This window comes from Calidris pugnax, unplaced genomic scaffold (assembly GCF_001431845.1).
Source record: "Calidris pugnax isolate Ruff unplaced genomic scaffold, ASM143184v1 scaffold8, whole genome shotgun sequence".
Classification (NCBI taxonomy): Eukaryota; Metazoa; Chordata; class Aves; order Charadriiformes; family Scolopacidae; genus Calidris; species Calidris pugnax.
The window spans coordinates 22,095,768-22,111,003 of record NW_015090830.1 but is presented as its reverse complement, the minus strand read 5'-3'; positions in this window follow the sequence as shown (position 1 = coordinate 22,111,003).

Genomic DNA, 15,236 nt, shown 5'->3' with positions numbered 1-15,236 from the left:
AGCCCTTCTGGTGAGCTCAGATGTGGCCAGAACAAAAAAGACCCTCTGTGAACTATAGCAAATACATATATACAAATAGTTACTTCTCTCTTTTGCTTGCTGTCATCCACACGCTCACATGTACTCTGCCTTTGCAGCCACAAGGTCATTGTTTTATAGTCGAGTGATTGATTTATTACTGATGAAGTGAGGTTTTGATTGATTTTTGATTTACATAAAGACAGTAAAGGAGGAGGAGTGGGAGCTGCAAGGCAGCTGCAGAGTTGAGTACAAAGCAGAAACTTGCTAGAGCAAGTGGGCCAAACACTGCGATGACTTACATCAGGGATCAGTTTATATGGCTGATTTTAATAGGGCTGCACTGTATAATTGCACCCCTTCCCTTGATACAGTTTTATACTGATCATTTCTTTAACCTGCAGAATTACATCCGCTGTGAGGAAGGGTTTCATGCATTTGCTTTTTGATGGGAGGGATTTAGATGGAGGGAACAAGATGAAAAGAGTGATGGTGGATTTTCTTGCATGTGGACTATGGCTGGGCTGCCTTTTGGGCATGGTTCCAAGTGTAGAGTCATTCTCCAGTTCATCTCATGTCCAAACTGAATAGTAGCTTCAGATCAGCTTTGTGATGTGGTAGGAAAGAAACTTATCCTTGCACTATGAATAGGCTGGGTTCAGGAGAGGGCATTTCTTGAGATGCGTCCATGCTGGCTTGAATCCGCTAATGCCCGTCCTGTCAAACCTGAGGAGATGTCCCCTGCCAGGTGGGTTGGCCAGATTCTTTCCTGGAAAGGTTCTTACTGCGTGACAAGATGCCCTGTGGGATTTGGAGGCAGCTGAGCAGCAGGTTGTTAACAATATGGTTGCACAGTCATGCTTTAGCGGCCTGCCCCCAGGTCTGTGTTACACAAGGGTTGACATAGCCTTGAAGTCTCTGAATTTAGGCTGATTTTAATTCTGGAAGATACGTTTGAGATTAGTCAAAAGTTAGGGTCTTAATGAAGGAATTGCTGGGCTGTGTTTTGCATTGGGTGGGGATCCCAATGGTCTCTTCTGTCTTCACAGGTCTGTGAACCTCTTCACCGAGCAGGTTTTTTTAATGGAGTTAGCATTGTTTTCTTGACATGAAAATCATCCCTGTACCTGTGCATTGCTTCAGAAAGCCTTCATGTTTGCAGAGCCACCTCCTGCAAGCTGGTTCTGAAAGATCTGCCTGCTAATCTTGGGTCTGTGGGGGAGGTTCTGGCTTGCATACATCTACATGATGTATTTCCCTAACTTCAGACTTGTCTTAAAAAATTATTTGCTCTTGCTTGGCCACTGGAAGGAAGTCAGGGAAGTCACTAATATTGGTAAAATCAATATGTAGAAAAAATATTCATAAACACATATTGTGTGTAGGCATGGTCCTGAATTTGTTCCTTATTCATAAACACATATTGTGTGTAGGCATGATCCTGAATTTGTTCCTGTGCGTATTAAGTGCTATTTGTGCCTTTTGAAAACCCTAGATGGAAAAATCTTGTAGCTTAGGGAAGCCACAGTGAAAGTAAGAGGAGGGAAGACGGGTCATCTCATGAATAGGACCCAGAAAGTGCGTTTGACTTCTGCCACACACCCTCTGCTTACTTAATTTGTTTGCGTGCTGCTTGTTTTTTGTGAGTGGGGACGTGTGTTATGTAGATTTTGTAGGGCTTGAAAAGTATGTGCTGATTTTTTTATTTTTTGAGATGCTCAGGTGAAAAATAGGTGATTTAATGGAATGAAACTGTAGACTTGGTTTGAGGGTAGAGCTACAGGCTGACAAAAGACCAAGTTAACAGGCAAGAAGGAGGAGAGACTTTCCTGAGAGACTGGAAGTCCATCCTCCCGCCTGAAGGGCAGACGGAGCTGTGAGCACAGTCCCATCCACTGCAGTACTGAGCAAAGTGGTGAAAGCTGCTAGCAATCCTCTGTGTGTTCCTTTGTTGGGGGCTGAGATCTCCCTAAAACATGGCAGTGGCTTTGCTGTGATAATACAATCTCATCTGCAGTTGCTATGTTCTACTTGTACTGTGGAGGTGACTCAAGGTCTATAGTGAGAATTTGGATATAGCTGGTTTCGGCCGTAGGCATACATAAGAGTTCTTAAGGAACTGTCTGTCAGGAGTGCTGATCCTGCAGACATGAGACCTGTCAATTAAGCTACTTGCTTATATGAATATCTGAAGGACTGGAGCTGAGCTTCTCAGACCACCTTCTTTGTGGCTTCTCAGACCTTAACTGCCTTAGTTTGAGTAGAGTCATCAACATTTTGCAAGGGATTCGTATTCAATTTGGATTATTTGATCTCCAAAACTGAAACAAGGAAGGAAAGATTTCCTGAACTTCTGGCAGAATTTTTTTTCCCCTTCTTTATAAACTTTATTTGTTTCTTTTTTATTTTTTTTTCTCCTTCTTTATTTTTCCCACCCCACCCAAGCTTAAACAGTGCCGGGAAATTCTGTACTAACCCAGCTGTGCTGTCTGAGGAAAGCCAAGTTGTTGTTTTTTTCTTCCATGCATCAAAATCATACTAGTTTGAAATGACTTATTAACTCACTGAGTTTCCCAGAGAGAAGACATCAGATGCTTAACTGATATGCCCCTTGTCCTTAGCCAAAAGGCCAAACAAAGGTTAGGGCAAGTGGATACACACGACTTCTTTATCCAAATCCTTGAGGATTTCCCATTAGCTAAGTCAGAGTTCCTTGCTTTTTTTCAAGCAACAATAATTAACATGGATCAAATAAAACAGGTTAATTTATTTTTATTGCAGCCCTCTTCCTGGTGCAAACACTGCAGTCTGTGGACAGAAAAGCTATAGTTGGTTACTCAAATTGCTGTCTTGCCTGAAAAAATACAGTGATCACCTCAAATAGCTCAACCCAAATTGGGTCATTGCTTAAGAATGCATATTAGGAAATAGTTTTAGACAAAGTTGATTTGTGTGTTAGCAAACAGATCAAATAAACATTTCCTTGTATATAACCACTGCTTCTGTATTGATGACAAAATTGTTATGCATGTTTCTCTGTCACTTCGCAGCAGTGTGACTTTTTTTCTTGCCACTATTAAATGAAGTCCTAAAACACTGCAGTTCTGTGGGTTGGTAGTGTCTTGCTCTGCTAGCAATAGAAAAAAGTTTGTTTGGACTGGCAAGAAACACTGTTATTTTATTTACTGTGCTTTTTGGTGGGCACATTGTATGTTCTGGGCCATAGCAAGGGATTGCACAAATCCTGCAAGGTTCACAAGCATTCGGACCCAAATCAGAACGGTGAAACCTGTATTAGGAAAAACACTGTGACCTAGAACTGAGTATTATCTGAGTCTGGAGTTTCCAAAATGCCCAGGCTATGTTCGTGCAACAAGAAATGGTGCACCAAAATAGAACCCTGCATGAGAAAGCCTCCAGACTGCAATAATATTTCCTCAGCCGCGCTCACTGTTAGGCCCTTCCTGGCAGAGCTGGACCACATCCACAGGTCATGTTGACTTTGGATTGATGGGGTTTCAGCAGCTGTCCCCTGCTGCTTTCAGGAAGTCAGGTTGGGAGCTGTTAGGTGAAACAGCCCTGTAAGATCAGGAAGGGGTGCTGGTGCCCAGCTGTGAGCGGTGGTATGGTTTGTGTCTGAAAGAATAGTATCCAGCAATTAGTACTGTGTCCATACCCATGTCTGGCTGTGTCAGAGGACTTCCTAGGAAGAAACATGGAATCTGGGGGCATATTTGGGGCTAGTTCCCTTGCTCTTCTTACACCCTGTAGAGAGCTCCAGCTGATGTGGTACGTGACTTCTGCATCATTGTCCAGCTGTTGCCTTGTGACTGTGCGGGTCCCTTGCTGGGATGAGATCTATGTCCACCGCTGCTAATTCTGGTGGCACAAAAGCTGTCTTCCCTAATTCCCTCTTTGCTGTGTTGTGGGTTTCAGGAAGGTATCAGAGAAGAAGAAATGGAAAAGGGGGTCTGGATGTCATAGAATCATAGAATGGTTAGAGTTGGAAGGGACCTTAAAGACCATCAAATTCCAACCCCCCTGCCCACCAGGACAGGTTGCTCAAAGCCCCATCCAGCTTGGTCTTAACCCCTGCCAGGGATGGGGCATCCACAACTTCCCTGGGCAACCTGTTCCAGTGTCTCCCCACCCTCACAGGAAAGAATTTCTTTCTGGTATCTGATCTAAATCTCCCCTCTTCCAATTTAAAACCATTACCCCTTGTCCTGTCACTACACTTTTGACAAAGACTCCCTTTCCAGCTCTCCTGTAGGCTCCCTTCAGATATTGTTATGTCCCCAGAATAGGCACATTAGCGCAACTTTCTGAACCCTCAATAATGCCTAAGAAATCTCTCCCTTTTCCCTGGGTTCATTGATATCTTACCTGCACTTCGCTGCCAGACTGGTGGGGCTTGGAGCTGGTAAGAGGCTTCTCATGGGAAATAGTTTTTTCAAGCAGTTAAGTCTGAGCTGGGGAGTCAAGGAATGGTCTTCTCTCATCAAAAGGTCACTCCTGGAGTACAGGTGTTTTGCAGAACTTTGGTTTAATGCTAATTAATTATGTAGATTTTTGAGTAGTTGGATCCTAGGTGGCAAATAGTTGGATCCAGGTGGTAACTGGTACAGACAGCACAAAGTGAACAGCAACTTTGCTGCCTTTTTTTTTTTTTTTTTCCTTGGGAACTTAAAAATTCCAATCTTGCTGCAGTAAACTAAGTCATGCAGAAATGCTCCAGCTGTTCTTTGCATTGTGGAAGCCAAATTCAGCATTTTGATGGGCTTTTTCTCCTTTGTTTTTGAGAGACCAGTTGTGAAACTATTTGATGTGTTAGGTAACAAAAATATTACCTGTACTCTCCTTGCAGTTATTTGGATTTTCCTACCTATCTTACTTAAGGTGGACTCCTTCCGGCTCACCGTCTAAAATACCAAGTTCACCAGGAGGTAAACTGGCCTTTGCGATCTGGGATGTCTAGTGGCGCTGGTGGACTATTAGCCTTTTAGGCTCCCTCTTCTCCTTCACTGAATGCTCTGATGGCAGCTGAAATCACAGGAATTTTGGTAAAGAAGGGGTGGAACACATCGACAGATAATTTCTGTTATATGTTTTCTGTTTTAAAGAGAGCTTTATTTGCTGCGATGTATGGTGAATCCTTCTCAGCTCCCTCCATTTTCAGGAAGAGGCAATCCTTCTTTTAATAGTCTAAAGGAAAATCCACTGAAGTTTTTTTTTTTTTTTTGTATTTTTGAAAATGCTATTTGTGTCCTATTTTTCCTAGCAATTTTCAAGTGTGAGCTCCCTCTGAAACATAGACAATCTTCATTGTGGTGTTTTAATGAAGGCCCCATGTCTCTGCTTAACAATGAGTTGGCTGCCTTCACCTCACGCTCAGTGTGTGAAGGGACAGGAACTCTGCGTTCGGGAACACTCACGCCATGGCACAAATCCCTAGTACAAGGGGACTCATGTCCATTTTGGGATGCTGCTGACATATTTCATTTCAGAGTCCTGCTTGTGACCTTGTGCTTGTGCTGTGTTTTCTGGATCAGGAGAACAGTACATGCTGCGTGGAGCAGTTACACTGGGTAACCTCATGCTTAAAGACAATACGGGATAGTCCCCCATCCCTCAAGTAAGCATGGACTTTCAGGGCTCAGTTCCTTCTGGTTTATTGGCAAAGAAAATAACCTGTGTCCGTTATCAAATCATGCGGAGTCCTTTCCACAGGATGTGTAATTTTAAAGTTGTTCCTCTTGTTGTTTTCAGTGAAGCCGTCTGAGCATTTCCAGGGTTACTAATATTTTTAATCTAAGCCTTTTTAACTTAAAGCACAGTCAGCTCTCATAAGGCTGGAGCTGGGTGACTGGTGTGAAGGTCACAGCAAAGTGACAGGTAATATGTTAACTAGCCTGTTATCAGTGATTGCAGCAGGTACAGTTCTGTACCTGACCATATGACAGCACAGTAGCTTGTTTTGATCTTCATTTTCTCCCTTTAATTGGGTGGCCTTTCTTGTGTCTCTCCATGCCTGTAGTCTTATTAACTCGTGAGCACGGAAGGGACTGCCCAGGATATCAAAAGATTGAGTACTTAAAATGAACAGAATTGTATAGTAGTTTATAGCAAGTCAAATAATATGAAGGCATTTTCACTTCTCGTACCACCTGCTTTGTGTGCCAAAGTTTGTAATGGGAACAAAAAACTTACAAGGTTCAGGGAGAAAAAAAGGCTTTTGTGGAAAAAAAAAATTTAAAGAAAAGGTCAGGAGAAGTTGTCTTGGGATGCGAGTAAAAGATAAATATTTGTCATGAACTGAGTGAACGAGGTGGATCTAATTACTGTGTAACAAAATAAAGGAAGATGGCTTTGCAGCCATTTAAATTTCAGATAGTCAGGGCTACTGCAGTGCTACAGATTTGACAGCTCTGGGTAAATGGGGAAAATGTCAGTCCAGTCCTTTTTCTGGGGTTTGACAGGATCACAGAGGTACTTATATATAAATCTGTCAAATACTATTACCTCCATATTGTGTTAATAAAATTCTTAATCTTTATGATATTTTCTTTTGGGCCTATACGCTGCACAGGTATTTCTTGGCATGCCTACAGATCTCTAATTGTTTATATATTTGGCTTGCCTCAGGCCAACTTTAAATGAATGTGTACAGGAATCTTTGCTGTGTATGGGTTGTTTTTTTTTTAACTACCATTACTATACCTGTGTGGTATTGTTGATCATGTGTCATCCCATTCAAAAAAACCCAAAGATGAGTTTTTGATCAAAGTGATATATTGGGGAATATGGCCAGTAACATTCAAAGGTTTATCAGGATACCTCTGTGCATTTCAAACTTCTGTTGGTAGAAATAACTGTTTATACGGAACCAGAACTGAGTTGTGGGGTTTTTTTTTGTGCCTCCTTCAGCAGCCCTTCCTTTGGATCCCAGCATTAAGCACGTTGCATGAAGCTGTCTGTTTTATGTGGACTGGAGTGACCATATTTGACTCTGTGGATGGGCAGCCAGTGACTTGAATACACCTTGAATACACAGTGGAGACTGTGAGTTTCTGAGTAAATGCCAGTGAATGGGGAGGCAGAGGCCAACACAGATCAGGAAGTTGGACTGATCAAATAGCAAGAGAAGTTACGAAATATGGTGCTATAAGAATTCTTTTGTGGGGTCCTCAAACCATTGGCAAGTGTCTGTTGTGGTTTATGACATTTCTGGCATGGCAGAGGATGGCAGCCCTGTCTTTCAGCGTTCAGGGTTATTTATTGTGTGTCATTGCCTTTGAACTTGCTGTTCCAGACAGGTGCTCTCACGTCCTTTCCTTATTCCTACACCGTTGCTCTGCTTTGCTGTTTCTGTTTGGTGTTATTTACTGCTTGAGGGGAAAAAAGACAGGGTGAGAAAAGTGTGCTGGTGTATTTGCTTGAATGGCACACTGGAGGGGCCAAGTTTCTCAAAGAAACTTCTGTGCCCGTGTGGCACCAACACTCAAAGCAGGGCAGTTAGGTGTGCAGAACAGACCATGCAAGCACCCGCAGAAACCTGGCTGATCATGGGCAACACACTCTGATGCAGGCAGAAATGCGGAGCGTGAGGCTCAGTGCTACACCAGTGGCACCACTCAGAAGTGTTTGGCAGTGGTCCTGACGGCATCAGGCTGTGCCAAAAAAAGGTACTGAGCTGTATGAACTTGCCCCGTAGACCATATATGCTCTTTGGGCCACCAGCTGATCCACCTGAATGAAACCACATCACGGTTAGCATCCCTGACTGAGTTCCTATTGTGTATTCTCTCTGGTGGTTTGGTGTGGACAGATTTCCAAACTGTTGCAAGTGGTCTAAGTGCTGTGATGTGTTGAGTGGCCTTGGCTCAGTCATGCTGAGGAGCTGTCATAGTTCAGTCCTTCTGCAAATAGGAGTCTCCGGCCCTAAAGCGATGAGCAGACTTCCCCAAAGGCAGGGAGGCAAGCTAGAAGAGTGGCCGCTCACAGTTTCTCTTTGGTTCATTCAGGTTAAAAAATCAGCTTTGCATGTGGAGAAAGAGCAGGGGCTTCTGTTGGCTGCCTTTCAAGAGACTTGCACCTCCCATTTTCTCAATTTTGCAGCAGGGATTTGTGATTCCTTTTCCCTTTCATGTACCCTTACCCCGTCACCGACCTGCCCTGTCTTTAAGGCTGTCACAAGGAACTTGTCACCTCTCTCTCTGCCCTGATCCCGGCATCTTAACCCGCTCTCCCTGGGCTCGCTCACTTTTTGTTTTCCTCATCTCTCTCTCTCCACTTCCTCTCCTGTCAGGCAAAATCTCCCCTGCAGAGCTTTGCTGGAATAGAATTGTCTAGGTTGGAAGGGACCTTAAAGATCATCTAGTCCAGCCATCAGCCTAACTCTGACAAAAAAATAAATAAGAAATAAGCAATAAAAAAAGAAAACAAAAAACCACTAAATCATATTATTGAGGACCATGTCAGCCCGTCTTTTGAACACCTCCAGGGATGGTGCCTCAGCCACTTCCCTGGGCAACAGGGAATAGATGCCGTGTGTGGGCCAAGAGAGGAGAAGGGATTTTTTAGACACCTCCAAGCGTAGCGCGTCATCTTGACAAATAGCCTGGTTACTCTGGGTGAGGAAAGAGAAACAGATCTGATTGTTAGCCACCACCACCACCACCGAAGCCTGTGCTGCTGCTGCTGCTGGGCTCCAGGCAGCACTCAGTTCCCGTAAGAGGAGCAGGTCGATGGGAAGGTTCCTGCGGCCGCGCTCCAAGAAGGCTCCCCGAGAGTCCCTGGGAGTGTCAGCAGATTCCTAACCCAGCCAAGAGAAAGGGCCTCAGCGCGTGGCCCGACTGGCTGACAGCACCTCCGAACTATGCGTAGGATTAGCTGTTGTCACAGGCACACAGCCTTCCTGGAAAGCTCGGGGTGTTGGGCTCCATCAGCTCCCTCGGAGCATGGGACAAGGAGGGCAGAGGGGGCATTTAATCTGCAGGAGGTGGGTGCAGCACAGCGGTTAATGCGGCATCTGGTGACAGAGGGAAGGGAGAAGCTGCGAGAGATGCTTTTTTGATTTCACTACTTCTCTTCCCTGTGTCCTGTCTGTGGAGAGCACTTAGCAGATTCATGGACCTGGACTGCCGTGCGAGTTGGAAAAAAAAAAAAAAAAAAAGAAAAAAAAAGTGAGAGAGAGCAAGAGAAAAGCAAGGGAATCCATTAAAAATTGCCTCAGCTACCTCATTAATCTTTTGCAGCAAATAATACATGCAAAACTTGGGCTAGCGAAGTCTCCAAAGAATAACATTTTTTTTGGTGAGGTTTTAACAAATTAAAGAAATAAATTAAGTCACTAGCACAGCAGGAAAGTGCTTGAGGCCTCCAGGACTTGTATGTTTTGCCATTGTTCTAAAAATAAACCGGGGGGGAAAAAAATAATTTAGAAGTCTTTCGGTTGAAAAATAATATTTACTCTAAGTGGCTGTGTTTGGGTTTTGCTCCCGTACAGCGCTTCACCACCTTCCCCAACCCCGTGGCTGATTTTTGGGAACAGAAGACGGAAAAATGGTAGGAGTGAGCGGAGGTAGCGAAGGAGAGCGGCGGAGGGAGAGGCAGGCTGGGCGTTAGCGGGAAGGATGTAAAGCAGAAATTAAAACCCCTGTGCCTCGCCCCAGTGCAACTGCTGAGATCACGCATGTGTTAGAGATTAGCAATTGGCTTTCTGGCCACCCCCCCCTCCCCAGGCCCAAACCATTGGGGAAATTTCTGGCAGCTTTGGTGAGTTTTGGAAGAGGGGCAGCTGATGCCCAAAATAAATGGCCAGGCTGGTCCCATCCTCTCTTGCTGTACTTTAGACTGGTCTTTTTTTTTTTTTTTAATGAGCAGAACAAGGCTTCCCAGGTTGCCAGAAATTAGACGAACAAGGTCTGCCTTCTGATTTTCCCTATTTCACTCCATTTTTAGAGTTGGAAGGGACCATAGAGATCATCTAGTCCAACTCCCCTGCTGAAGCAGGATTGCCTAGAGCTAGAGCATGTTACTCAGGACTGCATCCAGGCGGGTCTTGAAAATCTCCAAAGAAGGGGACTCCACGACCTCCCTGGGCAGCCTGTTGCAGGGCTCTGTCACCCTCACTGTGCTATGAAGTAGTTTTTTCTCATATTTGAGTGGAACCTCCTATGTTCGAGCTTATGCCCATTACCCCTTGTCCTCTCACTGGCAACTGCTGAAAAGAGTCTGGCTCCCTCCTCCTTCAAACCACCCTTTAGGTACTTATAGGCATTGATAAGGTGTCCCCTCAGCCTTCTCTTCCCCAGACTAAAGAGTCCCAGCTCTCTCAGTCTTTCTTCATAAGGGAGATGCTCCAATCCTTGAATCATCTTCGTCGCTCTTTGCTGGACTCTCTCCAGTAGTTCCCTGTCTCTCTGGAACTGGGGAGCCCAGAACTGGACACAGTACTCCAGTTGTGGCCTCACCAGTACAGAGTAGAGGGGGAGAATGAGTTCCCTCGACCTACTAGCCACGCTCTTCCCTATGCAGCCCAGGATTCCATTGGCCTTCCTGGCCACAAGAGCACACTGCTTGCTCATTGTCATTTTGCTGTCTACCAGGACCCCCAGATCTTTCTCTTCAGAACTCGTCTCCAGCAGATCCACGCCTAACCTGTATTGGTGCCGCACTTTTCCATGCTCCTTTTTGTAATTTGCAGTAAAGCGCCTAGAGAGAACAGCATTACCTCTCTATTTTGTCTTCTCCCCCAAAACTGACCGCTTCCCCTCTCATCCCAACTGCTGCTGCAGTACTTGCAGCCACTGCCTCTCCTCCCTGGGCCACCTCCACTTCCCATTCACTGCCTGCTGTCATTTCTTCCAGCTCCACCCAGGCCTTGCCTTGGAGAAGAATAACTATGCTCACTCTGTCTCTCTAGCCTGTCCCAGAAATTGGAACAACTGGGCTTTTTTGTCAAAACCAGCTGAGCTGCATGATCTGCAGGCAAACAGCATTCTGGAGGAGGTTTTTTTAAAGGTATAAATGATGGGTAGGTGTCTAGCTTCTCACTGGAGATTATCACTAGAAGTTAGGTATCATGAATTTCTCCTACTTCTAGCCATTGCTCACACTGAAGCTGAACACATACACATTAAAAAAGAAATCAGTTAAAGGATGGCTTCAGAGCTGCAAAGGCAAGGCTGCTGTGTTCTGGGAGGTAATGTGCAACTTGCCTGTAATTGCCCCCTCACCTAAATTCTGCAGTAGAGGGAATTACTTATGTGCATGAGCAGGATAAGGAAACATTTACTCCGACATTCCACATAGCTTCTTGTCTCTGGAGCTCTGGCACTTGTTCCTCCAGCCTCAGTTCCCTTCTCTGTAGAAGGCTCTCAAGGGACTCTCCACTGTTTTTGTGTGGATTACCTGTGTGTGGGGTAATCAAGTGTGCACAGCATGCATACACACATGTACTCATACACACGTGGGCATGACATTTCCAAGTCGGCGAATGCCAGAACTCTGGTTACCCCTGGTATCTTCGCTTAGTCCCCTTGTGAATGTTTTTCTGCTGGAGCCTTTAATTAAATACGCTTCTGTTATTTTCCCCCTCTTTCATCCCTGCCTTATTTCGTGCACAGAACGGGCTGTGCTCAATTACTGAGCAGCAACTTAATATTTAGTTTTCTCCTTACTGCTCAGTGTGTGGCCCCTAGCCTTATTTACTGCACAATATTCAAGCCCTGCTCTGATGACAAAATGGTTGATTTCCTCATGGGCTTTTCTGTGTCCTCATCATTGTATGTGTATCTGTGGCTACGCAAGTGATTTATGGTGGAACTTGTTCCGGTACTTGTCCCCAGCCTCCTGATGGTGCCCGATTACTGCTTTCATTCTTGGGATGGTTTTAGAGTGGAAAAATATGCCAGGGAAAGCTGCGTAACTTGCTGTGAAGGGAGGTAGCTACTTTATTTAGTTCATTTGCAGCTAGTGCATGTTCTGTTTTGCTATAAAAGCTGTGGGTGAGAGCAAAGGGGAAGGCTGTTTTATTCTGCCTGCATTAGTTTTGAAGAGAGGGGAAAACAGCCACTTCTCAGAAGGCTATGGGGAGGGCAGAAGAGCTTTTACTGAGGGCGGCGTGGGGCATCCTGTTCTCCCTGACACACACAGCCCCAAACATGGAGCAGAGCTCATGGGGAATCTCCTGAGCACAGAACTGGGCCATGACATCCCCACATGGCCCTCACAGAGGATCTCCTGGGAGCTGGTGGGAACAGTGCAGGGCTTGAAGCTGGGATGAGCAGAGAGCACTGAAAACTGTTCGACTGAGAGAAGGACTGGGAGTTCCTTCGCATGTGAACACAGCAGCTAGGAAGGTGCAGTGGGGAAGGAGTGGAGGGGACCAGGCTTTTTATTTTTCTGTTCTAGGGTCGGTGTTGTCTCTGTTTTGAGTGGCCTGGATTCACATCTGTGCAGATCCTCACCCCTTTGGCAGGCTTAGGCTGCTCGCATTAAGGAAAAGGTGTGAGAAGACCACCTCAAAGCGCTGGCCAGCTTGGGACCCAGTTGCACCCAAAATGCAACCAGCTTGGCAGCAGTTGGATTTCTTTGGCCACATCTGCCTGTGTCGTACGCTGTTAAATCCTAGTGGTAGTCCTGGCTCTGGGGCTCTGTAGAAAGCTTTTGGCTCTTGCTGATTGCTGTGCTAACTCTTGAGTGGTTTGGGAAGGTAGGCTCCTTGTGGTGCTGGCATTTTCCCCTGAGGAGAGAGGGAGTACATTTGGTTCCTGTGGGGCTGTGACAGCAACCACTGTCTATAAGGAAGACCTGAGACATTGTATGGTGTTGGACTTGTGTGACTAATAAGGATAGTGTTTGCTGGGCTGAGGATGAAGAAGAATAATCCCCCTTTCCCTGAAAGTCAGCAAGGTGTTTAAAGGTATTGATGGCTGGATGGGACTGAGGCTGTGTAAGTATTTAGCATAAGCCTCTAGCAGGCAGAGGAGAGGGTCTCTGAGGCAGTGTTGGACTGTTACAAGTGTGGGGCTTATGTGTGAAGATGGATGAAAACAGTGAGGAAGCTGTCAGGTGCCAACTGAAGGAGGAGAAGAAATGTTTTCCCATCAATCATGTTTTATTGAGGTTCTCCTTTACATAACCTTAGGAGAACTTTGTTTTGTGCTTTAAAGGCCAGCAGGGGTATCCAAACCAAAAGATAGCTGGCCTGACCAGAGTTTTCCAGAGCAGGTGACTAGACAAAGAGGTGCTCTCAGCTTCCTGAAGCATGGGGGACATGCTTTAACAGCCATCATTTAAAACACAGGGAAAAATATCTACATGAATGATGTCTCAATTCCACCACTGTGGGAAAAAAATAAATCCTTCCTCATTGCCCCAGTCACAGTCGTGTGAGGCCCAGGCTTGGCAGGAACCATGGTTCAGTCTCCTCTGAATTGCCAGCTCTCTAAACAAACTGTATGTTATTGAAACGGAAGAATCTGTTTTCCACTGGGACTTAAAGTAATTTGTATTGAGCCCTGGGAGTTTCCGAGCTACCAGATTTTGAAATTGCCTTTGTTAAAACAGGAAAGTGATTCTAGGGCATGGAGATTTGGAGTCAGTTGTCTGGATCCGCTCATCATGGGAGCGAAGGGGAGATTGGCAACTTGTTTCAATACCTGGACATCAACGTTTATTGAGGTAGGGACAGAGATGCCAGTAGCCTTCCCCTTCATCACCCGCGTGAGCAAAGGGCAGCTGTGTTCTGTGTGCCCCCTCATCTTTCTGAAGGTTGACTCCAGCCTTGAGTACCAAAAGTCTGCAGCAACGCGCTCTGGCCTTGCAGGGAGAAAGCTGGGGGGAGATGGGCTTGCAAGAGAGACTTATAAAGTCATGTCACACTAGAAAACCAGTGTTTGCTTTCGTTTCCTGAACAGCACATAACTAACTCCAGGAGGCAGAAAGTATGGAGCAACAGGACAGGTTCTCTTGAAGTGACCGTGGGATGGCCTGCAGGGAGCAAGGCTAAATTGAAGCTAAGGAATGCCGTATGGGCAGCAATTTTAGAAAGATATTTAATTTTTTTTTCAAAAGAGGGCAGCTTGGAAGCTGTGGCTTGTTCTGAACCAGGGCTTAAGCACTCTGATGGGCAGTGATGGGGTTAAAAGGGGCTGACCCAGGTGGAGGATATTTCACATTCTAGCCTTGGATATGAGTCTGATTTCTGTGATAAGAACCATCTATAATGTAAAGCTGAAAAGATAGTATGAAGATGAAACTGTTGGAAATAAAAGAAGTCTGGCCAAAATTTTCATTTACATGGGCTATGTAAACCTCTCTCTCAAGCTGTAGTTACTGATCTATTTTTACTTTCTTTGCTTCCCAGAGGCAAAAGTAATAACTCCATGCCAAAAAGGCTAATTTTCCCAGCATTTACCAAAACCAGCGTGAATTCCTCAATGGCCAATGTCACAGAAGTTGCTTGTCGAAAAATGTAGAGTTTTATAAGCATTGACGTTGTGGACAGAAAGAGGCCAACTAAACTTCAGTCCCTAGGTAAGATTGGATCTTTATCCACACTTGATATCTCATTATTGTGATCCAGGTTCCTCTCTGCTTGATGTCTTTCCAAGATTCCCCTGTATTTGTTTTATCCTTGACAGGCTAGTGAACATCTACCAGCACTTGTATCAAAAGGTTTGGAAAGGGAACAGCTGAACTTAATCTTCAGATAAATGCAGCATACCGTGACCACAGATAAATGGTCTCTCCCGTGAACAGAAAAGCCATGCCTGTAGCTCTGAAAAGCTTTCGATTTGGGTTTCTCCCTAGGGAATAGTGAGGATCGTGTTGTTGTGGTTGTGATCCTGTATAGTGTGGTGAGCTGGGCTGCGGACACTCTCAGGTATGTACCTGTAGCTTGGCTACCCAGAGGATTTTGTGGCTTGGGACAGGAATGCCCTGTCGGGTGGTACGCTGCTGTGGCTTAGTATCTTGAGCCTTCCCCAAATTAGCCAAAAGAGAAGAAATGAACTGCATATTCCACCCCTGATGCAGTACAAGTATACAAACAAATGTATCCATCTCTGCTGGGCCACATTCACATACATGTGTTGGTTCCTCAGTGCCAGCTCCTGCTATGAACTCTAGTTCTGCAGGCTGTTAGAAATGGCAGAATGAGATAGATATCTGTATCTCTACACACGCACATGCTTTTTTTTTTTTTTTTT